The following is a 14139-nucleotide window of genomic DNA, read 5'->3' as shown; positions in this document are numbered from 1 at the left end:
TGCCACAGAAAAAGAAATGCAACTAAGCTGTGTCTCTATTCTGTCTGTCTTGGTAATTCCTGGTTGTGCATTGTGACAGAGACAGCAGTTTCGGAGAAACTTAGTATCATTCTTGCAGATACATTCAGTTTTGCAAGCATGTCAGTGGCATCATTTGTTACATGCACACAAACACAAACACTGGCACTGTCCTCCACACCTCATCTAAATGACAGCTACACTCCCTCTTGGCGCCGCCTGTCTCAGTACTGAGTTATGACATCACAATCTAAAGGTCTGATCCAAGTGGCAATCTCCGAGGCTGAAAAATTAAGCCAATGCTCAAATGCCAAAAACTGCAGTTCACTGAATGGCCACTTGAGGCTGGTTTCAAAACAGAGTCAGTCCCCGCAGCCCTCTGTGTTAAAATGTCCAACTTCACAGCAGAAATGAACATGTTTACAGCCTGGTACAAAAACGGTTTTGGTTGTTGAAGCTAATTTTTTGATTCATTGACTGTATTAGGGGTGAATATTTATAAAACTCACCACTGTAAATTCTACTAAGGCTTAAAGTTACGCATATATTAGGGTGGGTTGCATTGAGTGACAGGTGGCCTTGTGAGGCTTAGCTACAGTCTGTGAGTCAGATTCACCCTCTCGTCCAAATATGGTCACTTCTGCCCCCCCAGTACAAGAATGCGACAGCTAAAATGCCACACTCGTAACCAGTGGGTGATGTCAAGGTAGCTCCATTATTTCACACTGTCTATACACCAGTGATACTCAACTTTTAGGCCCAAATCTGGCCAGCTGTAGAGTGCAGAGTGGCCAATCGACCATTTTCTGATTAGAAATAAAAAATAAATTAATGTTTTTGTACTCTGAACGTAAACAAGGTGCCAGAGTATGTAAAAAGCACCAGAACAGATCTGTTTTATTTAAAGGAAAAAACACCCGACAAGTCTGGGCTAAGCCCCAAATACCCTCAAATCCTAGAAACACCCCTGCACATTGCCAATGTCAAAAAGTTGAAAACAGGTAATTAATTTATACGTACTGATAAATATTATTTATGTTTAGTTTAAGTTTATTAACCGGCCCCAGGCCCTCTGTTATTTTGCGACAGTGGCCCCTGGGCAAAGCAAGTTGAGTATTCCTGGCATGGCAAACACACCATCTCTATCTCTTTGAGGTAACTTTTGTGTCTTTTTTTTCATTTTATGTTTTGCATCTCTTCCTGGTTTGTATTGGTAAATTTGAGTAACATTTTTCAGATGAAGGCCAGGGGGCCTGACACTTTGGGCCCCTGAGTCTCTGATAAGCCATTTGGAGTAATCCATTCATGATCCCTGGTGCATATTGTTATCTCATCCTAATGTTAAAGTACCCTTCCTCTTTGAACACCAAAGGCTCTAAAACCTTCAATTTTATGGCATTAAATGTCCTCACATGACTCTCCTTTCTCATTTTGATTAGTACTGATATTGTTGCACTTAAAACTGTGAGACTTGTGTACTGTTAGAGTAGTGTCTTTGATAAAATGTGAGGCATTTCATCTTTGCTCATTTCTCTCTCTTTATGTTTTTTGACAAATGTCACAACTAGCTCCACTGACAACTAAGCATCTTATTCCTATTTTTTCCGCATGCAGGAGAGGCGGTGAGTAAAAACTGACAGGGTTGTGCTTGCACATTTATAAAAGTCTGCATGAGACACAGTGAGACAGGGAAAAGCAGTAAGGTCTGTCCCCAAAGAATACTAAATCTGCCATGCGACACTGAGCTGATACTGACAACATTACAAAACCCCAGAGGAAGAGAAACAAGTCAGCTACCCTATGAGTTAAAAAAGGAAAGGAAAAATAGTCTTCTATGTGCAGGAAGATGTCTTGAGTGGTTACTTGACTGAGGAAGAAGCATGGACAGATTATAAAACAATGGGCACAGATATGCAAAGGTTTGAGGTTCTTCAGAGTAATTTTGTGTCTCTTTGTGCTCTTTTTGAGTCTCCGTCTTGCCAGAAATGTGACATTTTGCAGCTGAAGGCCAGGTGTCAGCATTTCAATAGTGCACTGTAATTCTTTGGCATGGTGTTGTGCTATCAAACTGCTGCCCAGACTTCACCGGCCTTTTCTTGTGACCAGAACGAGGCGCACCTGTGCAGTAACGATGCAGTTTAATCAGCGCCTTGATACGCCACACCTGTCAGGTGGATGGATTATCTTGGAAAAGGAGAAGTGCTCACTTCTCCTCACTTTCGAGTGAAGGAATATATCTACTGAGTGCAAAAGAATGACCTCCTTTCAGACATCTTTAACCTAAAGAAAAATGTGTTTAAATTTTTATTCAGTTAAATGATATGTCATAATGTTAAATCTGCATAAAGAATATAAATGAGTTGCTGAATGCAAAGCAAAATAATACAAAATGTCAAGTTTAGCTATAAAATTTATATTAAAGATTTAACATTTAGATTCAGCCTAAAGTTAAGATTTGACATTTAAATGTAATTTTTAGATTTAACATTTAGATTTAATGTTTAGACTCAGAATTAGTATTTAGATTTAACATTTGTATTAAATATTAAGATTAAGATCCAATATTTAGTTTTTAAAGGTTAGATTTTAACATTTCCCTTTAGATTTTATATCTAGATTGAACATTTAGCTTTGTTAAGATTTTACATGCAGCTTTAACATTTAGATGAAGATTTAATGATTAGATTGAACATATAACATTTACATTTAACATTTACCTTTTTTTTTTTTACAAGAAAACATATTGTTAACCATAACATGTCACATGTTTTGCATGAATATTTGCCTTGAAGAAGAAAATTGAATTGTGAGGAAAGTGAGCTGAATCCAAAATATGTCCACTAGAAATTTGTAAGTGAATGTTTACATTTGGCGTCCCATAAGGCAATAGCTCATATTGGTATAAAATAGAAAAACGTGTTTTCCCCATTCCCATTCAGGAGAGGCTCCAGACAAACGGCGTTTATAAATGTTGATAATATGTTGGTGGTCATGGATATTACGTATTGGAGTTTTTATTTAGGCGATGCTCCCCTTTAAGCACTGATTCATCATTTTCTCTGGGTGTAGAACTCTGCAATCGATCCAGACTCAGGTTTTATATTAAGCAAACATGGACGATCTCCAAGGTGTTACTTAACAGGTTCTTCTCTGTTGCATCCCGCTCTCGCATGTCAAAGTGCGGCCTTGACGTCTTTTCCCTCCTACTTTTACTTGCTCATGCATTAGGAAAAGATCAGACAGCTCCTCCTCCGGCTGACGTCACACACTTCTCTGTTGGACTCTGTGACCCACAAAGCAAAGGACAGTGTTCTCACTGCAGACAGAGTGATTCTTCCTTTAATCCAAAGTACTAGACCATTAAATTTATTTGGGGTTTGGACTCCGGACGTCTGCTGGAGGTCGCTTTGTCCTGTCCTGCCCTATAGCCTGTCAGAGCAGAGGATGTCCTGCTGGCTGTATGGAGATGTTGTTTCAGCTGGAGTGTGTCTGGATATATGTGCTGAACATGTAAAGCCAGGAGATTGTGGAGAGACATGTGCATGTGGGACACGGTTACTGATTCATCTATTTCTGATTAAAACCTACTTGACGTCATCTTTTCATGAGCTGGCAGTTTCCAGGTTTTGAAATACTTCTGTGGTTGCAGTTTTTTTATGAATGAATGTCTGGATTCGTCCACCAGTGGCTGCTGTTGACTCAGTAAAAACAGACGCGCCTGGTAACTGTTTCCACGACGCTGCTGTGTACGAGGCAGGCTGCACGTTGCTGAGGCGTTGAGTTCGCATGGCAACTGGCCAAGCTGTCAGCTGCCTGCTTACTGGCAGCCTGTGTGGGTCAAAGTCAGAGACTGCAGCCAATACTGCTCTCTCGCTCATACACAGACGCTTTGACGACACACACACACACACACACACACACACACACACACACACACACTCTGTCATGGTCTCATTTTTTCCCTATAAGTCCTATATTTCTATTTCTTGGCTTTGCACACCCACTCACACACACTTATTTTCTCCTTTCTCTCCTAAATCCTCTCTGATCTGGGAACTGTAACCACATGTACCTCCACGCAGACGTACTGTACATCTGCAAGAGTGTGTGTGGTCATCCCATTCCCTCACTGTATTCTTCTGTTCCACTGTATTCTCTGTCTTGAGGTTTTCCATGTCAGATCCTGAAGCCTTTTCTGGGCAGCTGAACAAAACCCCTTCTTCCCTTTCACTGGCTGGAGCAGAGCGCAGCCAACACAGCAGCAGGATTTGGCCCTAAACTGGCTTCAAGGAGAATGGTTGGAAAGGCCTGGAAAGAGCAGGTGGAGTTCTTTGGCAAGTTGCGGGTATGCGTGTGTGTGTGTGTGTTAAGGGTCACACTAATAGAAACTTGTCAGATTTCCAGCAGGTATTTGATACACAGTCACACAGCAACAACGAGGGTAACACGATGCCATTTGAGTCGCTGCTGATAAAGCATCTATTTTTGGGTAAAGCTCCATAATGACACATAGCATGATGCGGTAGAAACTTTGACTGACATTAGTTTGCAAAAAGGAGTCATGTGTCGGGGCGGGAAATAAAAATAGAGACGTGATCGGTCAACAATGCTTTTCGTAACCTTCAGTGCAGCCTGTGAACAACCATGTGCAGGATTTTCTCGGCTATTTTTGTTTGTGTCTATAGGCTTCTCTTTTTTTTATTGGACTGTTTTCTTGTGGTTACCGGTCGGCATGACTGTCATCTCTTCTTTCTTAGGCTCTATGTCTGTCACCGAGACCACTTTCACCTGCCGACCTGTCAATCTGTCGTTCGTTCTTACAGTAGCACTGTCATTAAGTGTGTTTGTCAAGTGCCCTGATGAGGAGGTCAAAGCGCGTCAATGATGTTTTAATTTAGAACAATGAAATCACCATGGTTTGATATTTGCTCCTTTCAGCAGAGCAAAATTCTACAATGTCAAAGTCCTGCACAGTAGTTGTTTTGTAGCTTATTAGCCATGCCAACAGGCTTGGGCAATATCACAGTATTACGATATACTAGGGTGTTTAGAAATCTGGAAGGTATGCTTTTCAATACCGTCATAAATACAGATGCTCCTCTTTCTATTAAACTCATTGTATGTAGTGCACAGCATGCACCAGCAGACCTCAGTCTCCAGTCTCATCAGTCTTCTGTGACCAAGAAAAAGTTGAATTTAAAAGGTATACAGTTGTATTTCTATGTGTAATAGGAAAGTAGATGTGAGAATATTGCTTTTCTTAACATTTTGTGGGTTTCTATTGTGTATGTTTGTCTGAAAAGCTGAAAGTAAGTACTGGGGTTGTACTGGGGTGTCAATCAATCACATTCAAACATCACATTCAGATGGGAAGCAAACACCAAACTGCTGCACGAAAGTCTGGGGTTTGTTGGACCTATCTACTGCCAATGCCCTTATATTATGTTGTTACTGGCTGCATTTCAGCCTAACGCTGCTCTGTTGCATATCATGCATACGCACCAAGTTCTGTCCAGCCACGATGCCATCATATACTAACAACGCAATCGGTTCTGTATGGCCGTCCTGGGATGTATCATATGGACATGAAAGGTGCCTGTTGTTGTTGGGATTTAGCATTGTGTTTATTCATTCATTTTGCTTTCTAAAAATTTCATAGTTGTCACACAACTGCTTTTTTAAAATTCTACTGAGTAAAAACATTATCATTTACAACAAATGGAAAACAAATTTGCTTGAGGGGAAGACGTAATATTAATGGTCACATAATGTTCCACAACCAAGTCATTGTTTAATGAGTTTTTGTCAGTAAAATCTTAATGGCTTCACCGCATTTGATTATGTAAGAGGACAAAATATTCCTAAAGCTGGAACATTGTGTTAATATGAATTAGACAATGAAGTCCTGACTTTATTACTCTGCTTGGCATCAGTTCATACACACACAAACTGCTATTAAAGATCCTTACTACTCTGTTCTTTTGGATACATGACAACGTGAATCATACTGTCTCACGACAAGTACGCCCCCACCCCCCTCTCTCCACCTTTCTTTCATAGACCTACTTCTCCCGAGGTGACTGTGTCTCCTTTATGTAAAAACTTTGTGTCAGGTAGGTCAGTCACAGCTTGTGAAGACTGCACTGCCCCACCACCCCCTCACCACCCCCCTCCAGGTCCTTAAATCCATGTCATTTGGCTCACTGTTGGCTGGAAAAGATCAAACAGCACATGTGAGGCTGACCTTCAGCCCAGCGTCCCCGCCGCCTGCGTATATCTCAGCAGGCATAGTGCGTCTAAACATTAACTCTGGGGACTGGGCACAGTTTAGTCTAATGGAGCTGGTGTGTGTGTATATATGAGTGTGTGGTCTTAATCGTCTGTTGTGTAAGTCTAAATGAAGACGTCTGAAAAGATATAAAGAGAGATGTTTTTACATTTCTGTGTTTTTGCAGTCAGAGTGCAGAGACAGACGCAGGGAGAAGATAATCCATAATCTCTGTCATAATCACTGAGTTGGTGAGAAACAGAGTTCAGGGTGCAGAAAGCACCTGCTGTACTGACGCAGCCCGACCAGAGTCCTCCTCGCACTGCTGGGGCTGATGTGCACTTGCACCAGGGAGCCCACCTGTGCTGCAACGCTCACATCCACATGATGCCACCTGCAGCTGGGAGAGGGGGGGGGGCTTTTTTTCTTTCCTCCAGTCAGTGTAGTTCACAGTCTCAGAGCTGACCATTATGAGTCCATTATGAGCACAGTTGAGGCTTTGTGCGCGACAAAGAAAAGAGCTACTTGTCAAAATGGTGATGTAAAAGTCCCCTGCCCCGTGTCACAGTGTCAGGAGAGATTTTGGGTCAAGTTGTAGTTATGTGTGAACGTTGTCACGTACGACGTTGTAAATGACTCACGGTGGCATGATTTGAGGCAGATACACAACCAGATTTGCTTTATCTGCCTGCTCTACTTGTTCGATGACTGCTGCTTGCCAGAAGAAGTGAAAGTACACTGATAAATAATTTGCAGGATTGTTACATTTTGTCAAGGCAGAAGCAGCACTCTGGAACATAATTACTATCTTAACTTGCGTGCAACCTAAGATTGACCCTTCTAAAACTCGGCAAATTGGCTTGATTTCTTTCAAAAACATGGATAGAAGGCAATGAGCAACTTAAGAAGAAATAACGAAAAAAAAACCCAGAAAGAAATTAGTAATAAATACAAAAAAAATCCTGAAAATTAGCAAGAAGAAGTGAAAGAAATTAGAGCAATTGGTACAGGTTTTAAAGCTGTAAACATTGGGGATTAAATGCGGCACAACAATCACACTAAAGCTTCTAAATATATTTTGTTATTATATTGTTTTATTATATAAATTTATGCAGATAGATTCCACTCAATATTATTTGTGTGAATAGATCAACAATCAGTGTATTAAGGTGTGATCTGTAAATACAAAACACCATCTGCTAATAAATAAATTGAATATTTTGCAGATATAAAATGGATCTGCCAGTACACAAACAAATTCCACAAATAAAAAAATATCTGTGAATAATATTTTTTTATTTAAAAATGAATGCAAAAAATTTGTGCTTCTGGATTTGCATTTTTGTATTATGCATATTTTTATGTTTTGAATTCATTTGTGTATTTGCAGACCTGTTTTATAATTATAGAATATTTGTGTGAGTTTACAAATGTTTTTTGTATTTGTGGAAGAGTTGTTATATTTACAGATGACACATTTACACACTAACTGTCTCACACAAATGATATTGAGACAAATCTGGCTGCATATAAATTCAACAGGGTGCATTGATATGACCTCCAAGGTCATTTGCATTTGCCCCATAACCACTGGGGGGCGGTAGGGTATTGCCTGACCTATGACGGGGGATCTGATCCCCAATAACTCAGGTGCTTCCCCCCTCAGAACCCGCAGAGCTACACCTCCGCTGACTGAATGACCCAAAGCTTCATGAATGAACGGCATTTGGAGTCACATCACTTTTAGCTGACCTTGTCCCCAATGCCCTGCACATGTGAATCACAGTGGAAACTCAATCCATTACAACAATAACAGCGATCATTTTGTCTTCTTTTCCCCTCCGCCATGTTGTTGCAAAAGCCGTAGTGGTCAAAAAGGGACGATTGTTTCCTGGAAAGTCATTGCTTTTTAGGTCAGAGAGTACATTAGGTCAAACACACAAACAAGAAAAGAGTGGACACAAATAAAAGGCCAAGATTTAGAGAACAAGAGGACAACACATAAAGATCACAGTCTTCATCCTGGTGTTCATAAATCACCTATAGTTAACCCTCTGACCCTGTTGCAACACACAGACCCCTCTTTAACATCCACTGGTAGCTGTTCAGTCCAGCAGTGGCCAAAGGGAGAGGCATTTTTTCCTCAAAGGAAATCTCTGATAAGCCATAATCTCTCACCTTGATATTTTATGCCACCCAACAGCCCATTCTCACCCCCTCCAGCACTTTGAAGTCCTGAAAAGCAGCCATTGTTTAATTCAGAGAGGGGCGGGAAAAGAAATCTGCTGATCTGCCACTCGTGTGAATGATATGGAAATTTAGGACATGGGAATTTGAGTTTGAGAATGTCCTAAAAAGGGATAATAGCTTGGAAACGTGCAACTTTCATGAATGTGATTTGCAGCAGCATGAATGGAAATATTGTTGTGGGAGGATTTATTGTGGTTCTGTGTGGGAATTTAAGAACCGGGGACAGAAAAAGAGAGAAAATATGATGGATTTCATTTTTATCTGATGCTGAGTTTCCTGTTGCTATGGTCTGCTTACTGTGTATGCATGAATAAACACACACACACACATTCATGCATGGATGTTTATAGTATGTATAAATTCATGTGATGAGCTTTGCTTTCAGCGCCCATTATAAATATGTCTGCAAAAAGTCATATGACTACCTTTGTAATTAGCCAGTGTCACATATTTGTTTGACTTTATCATTTCAACCACCTGTCTCTTACAGTCCCACACACAGACACACACACATCACATTTTTAATGTAGGAGGACAGTGTAGTGGGTTACATTACTTCCCAAGAGACTTTGGTTTTGGGCTTCTGGAAAACATTGTAACATATCTCTAAAAATATGACATGTCTCAGACTTTGTCGGGAATAGAACGGTAAAGTGTTGGCTTTATTTTCACTGTTGTTCCTGGAGTTTACACAGTTCACCACCTTTACCAAGTTGGAGACAGATATTCAATATCTGACATTAAGATCCTTTACACCCCCCATTAAGGAGTCTTGGGTGACCGGATCTCAAGTGGACAGCTCTGAGTCTGTCTGTTCACACTTGAGTAACCGCTTGTGCTCGGATTGCACTTAGCCTCTCTGCAAATAAACGTGAATCATCTCTGTTAGCAAAGAGAAAATGCATTGTTCTTTTTAGCTGGTGGTTTGTCTTGCTATATGCAAATTTACAACCTATTTAAAATGTGCAAGATGTTACTTCATTGTAGAGCTGTGCACAGTGCATTAATTTGCAGCTTATTCTTGCTGTCCCTGCACCTCCTTGCCGCTGGGGGCCTGGCCTACTGCTGCAGGAGTGCAAGCTCTGTGATGGGGACAGTTGGTGAGCATCCACCTGCACACATACAGTGACAGGGCTAACTGGTTGCATCACATGGCTAACATTCCTTTGCTCATGCTACATCCTTCAATCAAATTCAATCAAAATTTTCTGTAATCCTGCTGATGAATCAATAAACAAACAGAACTGAAAACATACCCTCTTTGGAGGCTAATGGACTCTGTCCAATACAGATGCCCAGTTCTGGCGTTAACCGTGCACAGCACCAATCTTAACCTTACCGACATACCCACTACATGCTGAAACCCAACCCTTACCCTAACCTTAACTAAAACCAAATCTTAACCCCAAAATATAATGCTTTTCCCTGTGGGGACCAGCTGTTGGTCCCCAAAAATGTAGTGACTCCCCATAATGTTGTCTTGACTTGTCACGTCCACATTTGTGGATTGTACTTAAAAGAATTGGCACTTACCACATAAACCCTGACATTACTGTCGGCAAAAGCTGGAGCTAAATACATGAAACACAAATAACCATTACACAACCAAAAGTAACTCACGTGCATATGACATAATTCAATTTTTATATCCAACATCCTCCTCCTGAGGCAGCAATACATCACATTCCAGTGACGGTGATGATGCTGGTGACCACTGAACTTTACGGCCTGAGCCAACTCCATTACTGAGAACCTGGTGGATATTTTAGACAGCAGCTCTCACCGCTGCAGAATGTAGATAAACACATACCATTTAGGTTCCCTGTCATAATCCTACAGTCAACAAACCCTTCCTTGGCAACACTGCCTTGCCAGTTTACAATGCTAAGTCACAATTACAGTACCCCTAATTACTGGCTTACCTCTGTGTATGCATGTGTGTCAGCATATATGCGTGTGAGTGCGCAGATCTGTGTGTTCCTGCTGGGCCGTGCCACCGTCTGCAGGAGAGGGAGGGGTTGAGGATGTGGGTAGGGGTAGGTACGATCTCTAAACTGCATTACTGCATGGTTTCCCTCAAGCTATATAAAAGTATTTTGACCAGGAGGTCTCAAAAATAGTATACAAGCTGTTGAATACAAATAAAAAAGGATGGAGACACCTTTTTATAGTTTAACTGGAAAATCAATGCAAGGTGAGGAAATGACAGGAAGGCTTAGAGGTGCCATATAGCCATGTTTTGAAGGGGTAGCTTTCGTGCTGTCAGTCCATTTACTGCAACATCTCAGAGTTATATTTGGCCCCGTGTAGCTCTGCTGTGCCTTTTTCTAACTGGCCTTTTCCTCCTGCCTTTCCAAGAGATGGAGAGAGACAGTCTAACAGCCAGACTAGTAGCTCAAGGCTGCACCTACCACACTGGGGATTGGATACTTAATGTGGAAGTGCTAACATGCTGATGTTTTGCAGGTATCATGTTTATCATCTTAGTTTAGCATGCTAACTTTTGCTAGTTAACACAAAACACAAAGTGCAGCTGAGGTTGATGGGAATGCCATTCGTTTTGCAGGCATTTGGTCTTAAATTAAACATGTTAAAATCCATCCCATGGGAGACATGAATGTGTGTAGCAAATTTTGTGACAATCAATAGTTTTTGAGGTACCCAGCTATTAGTTGTTGATTCCAAAAACATTCTTCAATGGTACAATGTACCTAATGCAATATTTTAGAAATGTTTTCAGCGTCAAGTTTTCTTTTAGATCCCAGAATGTCCTTCTTAAAGTTAGGGTAATATTCCATATAAACATTCAAAAATGGTAAAAATGTTGTTTTATTGTTAACATATCACATTACATTACATTTTCATTAAAAATGTCTGTAATCTCAGGCCTCAGTTAAATGTTCTGAATATTGCTTTTGAAATGTTCTTCTTTGTTCTCTTGTAACATTATGGGAACATTTTACAAAAGAACATTGTATGAACTGTCACCTCTCAACATCACCAAAACATCCTCAAAATGTTGCAGTTATAAGTCAGAATTTAGTCTAATAGGAACATTATATGAAATGATAAACATCCTAAAAACATTCTTTGAACATCTGATGTTTTCTTTCTGAAACTTTAGCCAATGTTGTGGAAACTTCCTCTGATATTTGGGTATTTAACTTAAAAACAAATATGTAAACCTTACGGCGGTGCTAGAGGAAAAGTTAGAGCATCATGAAAGTCAACTTCATGTATGTCTGTTGAAAAAAAAATGATAGTCCATCCAACAGTGATTTAAAAATAGAGAGCATCTTGCAATGGGATCAGTCCAGCCATGGTAGAGCGATCTGTGACCCAAAACAAATGTTGGCCAGGATCCCTTCTTCCTATCCTCTTGCTTGGACCTCACTTATCTTCAATCTCTGCCTTCAATTAAATCTCAACCACACATCTGTAAAGATTTATCACAGCATCGTACAGGATTGTGACATTATCATGTTGACAAACGTTTATCCTCAGGAATGGCCCGAGGAATGTGACAAAGACCTCAGGGCATCAACCTGGCCTCCAAATTCCCAAGATCCCAATCTGATCAAGCATCTATGTGATATGCTGGTATCTCACCCTGTAACCCACGAGACTCAAAGGATCTGCCACCAATGCCCCTATGCTAGGCACCATGCGACACCCCCAGAGGTCAGAGGCTCCCCTGTGGATTCGATTAGATTAGTGGTGCATGTAGATGCACCAGCCATTAGCTCTTCAAATCCTTGCTACTTTTTTTGCTATATTTTTCATTTTCCTCCTTCTGCTGAAGCAAAACCTTTCTACCATAGAGAAGCACTTATCAACATCAGGGAAAGTTTTGTGGGGATTGAACTGAACGCAGCAGACCGCGAGAGGATCCTCACTGATGGCATATGCCGAGCAGCCAGTCAGACCCGAGGGGAGAAATGAAACTGAAAAGCACCGGATGAAGAGAGGGAGGAGAGCCGGCATCAGGGCGAGGCTGACCCAACTTGGACTTAGAGCTGTTCCTCTACCAAGTCTTCCCCTGGCTAATGTCTGGTCGCAGGAGGATTAAGTGGATGAGATGTGATTGAGGCTCACTCAGCAACAAGAAATCAGAGACTGCTCTGCGCACATTCACAAAGACATGGTTAACCCTTAACATCCCAGATTAAACTATTAAATATTTTTAATTTTTTCACAGTTATTATCATTTTTAAGCTCTTTTTCACGTCATTTCCTACAGGTTATTTTTCTTATTTTTTCTTTTTTTTGTTCCAATGTTTTTGGTAATTTTCTTGTACTTTTAACACATTTTTAACTAATTTTTGAGTTATTTCCTCTCAAGTTTCTCATTGCTATTTTCCCATGTTTTTAAAAGAAACCAGGCCAATTCACTTAGGTTTCAAAGGGTTAAAATAACATCGTCATCACCATGTTGTCTCTGCTGTAAATATTGTTCCGTAGACCTGCGTCATTAGATGTGCCTTGATGTCTAGTTCAGTACACAGTTTTATCATCAAAAATGAGGCGAACTTAAAAGGTTGTGGGTAGAGCAGTAATGGAAAGAGTGTGGAAGAGAGTGAACACAAAGGGCAAGAGAAGGATGGAGGAATTAAATTATTGCTCATTGAGCGCAAGTGGATTGGAGACATTACTTGATTATCTATGAATCGATAAGGAACAGAACAAAAGCAGACAATGATAGGACAAACGATTAATAAAGAGGACAGTAAAAAAGAGAAGTACTTGCAGGAAGTGTGCTAAAGGAGAGAGTGCGGGGTGACTCAGCCAAAAAAAATGATGTTTTTAGTTCATCACTTAGAGGAAAATAAAGAAAAAAGAGAGCCAGAGTAATGGTGATGATTCATTTTCATGCTCTAGTTCTTGTCTCCATGTTCACCTTGACCTTTTACTGTATATTCCCTCTTAATGTTGCCACTCCCAGTGACATTCTGTGGCACACACTCACAGAGCGCAAGCTATAAATTCTGAAAGTTACTTTCTTTTTTTAAATCTTGCTCTTGTGTGCTAGGGGAAAAATGTAAATGAAAATGTGTGCCTCTGCAGGCATGGGTACTGCTTTCAACTTGTCTCACGTAAATGCACAGAGAGTATGCTGCACACACTTATATATGCATACAGTCACTCACACATATGCACTCGAAGCTGTTGATGGCTGGCGTAGTTGGGAGAGTTTGCGCTATCATCACTGCCAAGAAACTCCTGGCTCTCACTGTGCTGCTTTTTTTCTGACACCTGAGAAGCAACATTGACATTATCTATCGGCAGAGGTGTTGGGACGGAGTGATGGGGGGGTTCCCCGAAACATTAAAGTAGTGATGCTTGTCCAACACAGACGTAGATGAATCTTTGTGCACCTGTTTGATAGCTTCTGGATGCACCAACCTTTGAGAACTTCCTCACTTTGAATCCTTAAGTTTTCTTGGTAACTACAAGCCTGCAGCTCACCCACCTCAGCCTGCAGAACGCCTCTGGTTTGTAGTTGTGTGGTCAGCGTCCGTTAAGCTGCCAACTGGGAACACATGCCATTCCTAAGAACTCTGCGGGACTGGGGGATCTGGTGACAGGCGCTCTTGGCTTACAGA

Source organism: Plectropomus leopardus, chromosome 16 (genome assembly GCF_008729295.1).
Source record: "Plectropomus leopardus isolate mb chromosome 16, YSFRI_Pleo_2.0, whole genome shotgun sequence".
Classification (NCBI taxonomy): domain Eukaryota; kingdom Metazoa; phylum Chordata; class Actinopteri; order Perciformes; family Serranidae; genus Plectropomus; species Plectropomus leopardus.
This window is presented reverse-complemented; position numbering follows the sequence as displayed.